The 4,229-nt window shown below is 44.0% G+C and overlaps 1 long non-coding RNA gene across 1 annotated transcript in view; it reads left to right on the top strand.

The window, feature by feature from the left end:
* Positions 1-3,847, top strand: part of LOC108788374 — a 4,750-nt gene extending 903 nt beyond the window's left edge. Inside the window, exons 2-3 of the long non-coding RNA XR_001941329.1 lie at positions 1,691-1,736; positions 3,693-3,847. This is a non-coding gene — a long non-coding RNA (uncharacterized LOC108788374). The remainder of the gene's footprint in view (positions 1-1,690; positions 1,737-3,692) is intronic.
* Positions 3,848-4,229: the final 382 nt, after the last annotated feature.

Here is a 4,229-nt window from a genome sequence, read left to right as displayed (position 1 = left end):
GGCTTCCCGATTGGTCAGGAAGCTAGCAAATCCGGAAGCCGGGCGCCGTGTAATGACGCAGCGCCCGGCATTCTGATTGGCCGGGAAGCCGACGTCATGCTCCCTCGTCATCTCATGAATTATAATATTAAGAAAGTGACCTTAAAGCATTAGTTTGTATTGCTTTAGAAAAAATGTGACCTGTCCCTTTTAGAAAAAGTATTGGTAATTGGTATCTGCGAGTACTTGATCAAAAGTATCGGTACTCGTACTCGGTCCTAAAAAAGTGGTATCGGTGCATCCCTAGTAATAAGCAAATACAGCTGTCACCTTGTGTAAGGTTTTCAAAATATTAACAAAACACTGATACATTTAATTGCATCAAAATGTACATTCCATTTCACAATAACATTTTTAATTGAAAATATTGAAGTTACAGTTCATGGGTCGCAGTTTTATTTTTTGGTTCCTAACTCCATCTTTTCATATTTCAGAGACGAACAAGACTGACTATAGGAGCACCAATAGTGAGTACTCTGCTGCTATGTTCCTTTTCTATTGCTGTGTTCCTCTGTGTAGCATTTTATATTATTATGATTTAGACTATAATTCTTATGTAGGGTTCTCTAAGGCTGTGGTTCTCAATCGGTGGGTCGCCCCATGCCGTCCACTGCACCTAGCAGCCATTCAAAATATAATTCCCAGCGCTGAGTGTCAGCTTGAAGTGGGGTGCGCTGGGCTTATGGCCGTGAGGGAGCCTCTTCTATACATGCATTGCTTACAGCTTCCTCACATACCCTGCAGGCGCACAAGGGAGCTGTACCAGCAATGCACATATGGACGGAGCTCCGTCACAGCACATCAGCCCCCTCTGGACCCCAGACTGAGGATCCACTCCAGTTCTCGTAAGGTAGGGAGACTGCGTGGACCTGTTAAAAAAAAATAAATATATATATATATTTGGAGTGTGTGTGTGACTGTCAGTGTTTTTTGAGGTCCCCTTCACACTAGTACAGTGTGTTAATCGCACAGTCCCACGCAATCGCACCTACCGCGCATTGTGGTTCGGGAGGTGTGTTGCGTTGCCATTCATTTGAATAGAACCCTAAGTGCACCTCCCACCCACAGTTCGATCGTCCACACCGGAAAGCATGGTACCGCAGTGCTGTGCATTCCAATACAGTGCGAATTGGGTTGTGACTTAATGACCAAGGACAAATGTGGGTCCTGAGGTTACACGGGTTACTAAGGATTTTCTAAGGCACAATTTAATTTGGACTGATGTGACAACCTGTTAATTCTTATCATTATTAGTGCTTTCTGTACACCTTAATGGCTGACACAAAGTACAAAGGAAAGTGGTCTTGGGTCTTTTAGCCTTGTGATCAGCTCTGATAGAAGCTGTTAGTTATTGCTGTCATTAAAGGTTTGTACCTGGGATTTTTTGTCATCAGCTAACTAACAAATACATCATACTAATATTGTTATTGGTGTAATAAGGAGAGAAGAGACACACACTCTTGTATTGGGGTCAGTGCTGGGACCTGCCACGGATATGGTAGTAGTTGCTGCCTCTGCCATCCATATTGTTACACCATTAGAGTGCTCTGTATACAGGTCATGTGTGTGAGGTGTATCTGATATTACACTGATATAGCTCTGTTATCCGTATAATAGAAGTACATGGTAATCATTGCTTTATATTTTACAGCTTCTGACACCGCTTCTGACAACTCCAAGGAAGTGAAGGCCTGAGTGTAAGTTTTCAGTTCTCCATTAATGTCCTAATATGTCTCATGGCACATGTTCCCAAAGCAGCCAATGAGATACTGCTTCATATTTCCAGGGAAGGTGTTACAATCACAGCTTCAGGGATCTCAAGTCTCCCTGATGTTCAGGGAGTCTCCCTCTTTTAGATAGCAGCTCCCTGAAGTCTGCGAGAGAGGCATTTTCTCCCTGAAATGTTTACTCTGAGTAAACCTTTCCGGTAAGATATCAGTGGGTAAGGTTTCAGGAAGGTCTTTGTCATCATGTAGTATTCATTTTAAAGAAACTTGTGAATACAAAAAAATGTTTTACTTTTTTAGTGGAAAACAGGCAGTGAGATGGCTGCTGCCACTGTCCTCTCCCTCGTGTCTTCTGTAAACTGGGAAGTGGCCCTCAGACTCAGATCTTCACCCACCTACTGCACCTTTCCATAGACCATCTTCCTGTACTGGAGGCAGCCAGGGACAACTCCTGCTGGGTGTTATATAATGATCCTAAGGGCCTGTTCACATGATTTTCAGGTCCGGATCAGGTGCGGATCTGCAGACGCGGTGCTATGTGTTTTGCCGCGTTTTTGATGCGTTCCAGTTAAAAAAAAATATTCTTTTTTTTTTTTGCTGGAGTGGGGCTGTCAGTATGTTAGCTGCATTGCAGTCCGTTTTTGACGCGTTTTGCATTTGGGACCGTACAAAATGTGACATGCAGTATTTTTTCTGTCGTAACCTGAACGGACTGCGCACGTGAGAACTGTAGCCCATAAAACACATAGCGATACATTGGGATGCATTTTTAGTGCAGGAGCGTAAGGATCAGGTCAGCACAGAAAACAGACGTGGTGTGAACAGGCCCAAAAACATACCCAGATAGCAAGGATAACTTGCCACAAACTTGTTGCAGGGTTAAATTGTAATTCTTGTTAACTTGCTGCATTCCCTGGCAAGTTGTGGACTTGCAGAACACTTGCAGCACAAGTTCTAGGTGACACTTTTTGAATTTGTAGCAAATTTGCTTGGCAAGTCTACAGCAAGCGTCCTGCAGGTCTTAGCAAGAGCTCTGCAAGCTCGCTGGTAAAGAAGTTGTATTGTCAGACTGCAATAAAACTTTTTTTTTTTCCGAAGCCCGTGGACGTGCATCAAAACTTCCCCCTGTGAACAAAAAAAGTGAACCATGAAATCACAGCACACAAAAAACGTGCACAAGGGTGCAAGGTCCTACGAAAGAAGGGACCTACTTTCCCGACCCCCCGGGGCGCAAGGCTCCTTACAGGGGTTGAGACTGGTGGCCCACCAACTCTAAGGCCGTGGACCATTTCCTTTGGGGACCTGCCGAAACAGGTCCCCCTCAGTACTAGGCAAGTGGGATCTCCCGAAGAGAAACCACCCTCCTGGGTGGGAGGAGACAGAGAACCCCATTCGAGGCACAGAATCTCCTCCCAGCGTCAGGAATAGGCCCCGAAGAAACCTGCACCTTTCGCATCTGTGGGTCAAAATTTAAAATAAAAAAGTGCCAAACGTGGATAGAGTGCTTAAATAATCTAAAGTGCCAGTGCACCACTCTGACATGCCTTAGTGGCCGGAGTGCAAAAATATTGCCCCGGACTAGCCATAAGGCCTGTCTTGGAGGCGAAGTGCAGAAAATTGCAATGTGGTGTGTGACCAAGTGCTACAGTGAGTCATGTGGGGTCCCATACCCAAGTGACTTTCTGCGCACCCCTGGGACGCCACCCCCAGGGGGCACAACACCACAGGCTTCTGCCGCCCTCGAGCCTCGACCAAGCTTCGCACCCATTCTCTCAGGAGGCATTAGCACCTTCAGAGCCTCCAGCCTATTGCATGACCATGAATACAGGACCTCTCCCCACATTTATGGATAGGACTTCTAAGAGTATCAGGGCTTCTCATGTAGGAATATATTAATAATTCTTATTTATTTTTATTGTTTTGCAGGTTCACAAAGAAGAAAAATGCAGACCGTTTCCTTTATCTGCATACAGAGCTAACTTTGCTTCTTTCTTTTTAAAAATGCAGTTTGTAAATAAGGGAGAACCTGTCATATTCTGTAATCTGCATATATGCAAATATAATGAGCCAGAAGAAAATGTACTTCTATGACATGGAAAACATTTTTTTTAATTTATGAAGGATTGTTTGGAAATTTTAGGATTTGTACCACACACACCAGATAAATGTCTGATGTACAACTCTGTGAGTGACAGGTGCACTTTAACTATTATACATTCAGCAGCTGTTATGTGATAGGTGACAGCTTTCTGTTCTGCTGTCAGATTTGTTTGAGGTGAGATTTCTTGGCCCTCTGTGTTTATGGCATTTTGGATATTGTGAAGCAGAACACTGAGATCTTCTTTGTGAATTTTATTTAATACATATCATGTTCCTTTTATGCCTGCTGAAAGATCCACTGTGACCAATAGAATATGTCCAATCTATGCTGGTAGCCATGTTATCTTCCGGAGTCCACATTTA

The sequence above is a fragment of the Nanorana parkeri genome, unplaced genomic scaffold, assembly GCF_000935625.1.
Source record: "Nanorana parkeri isolate BGI_ZX_2015 unplaced genomic scaffold, ASM93562v1 scaffold321, whole genome shotgun sequence".
NCBI classification, from domain to species: domain Eukaryota; kingdom Metazoa; phylum Chordata; class Amphibia; order Anura; family Dicroglossidae; genus Nanorana; species Nanorana parkeri.
The sequence above is the reverse complement of the archived record's forward strand: the minus strand, read 5'-3'. Positions and strand labels throughout refer to the sequence as shown.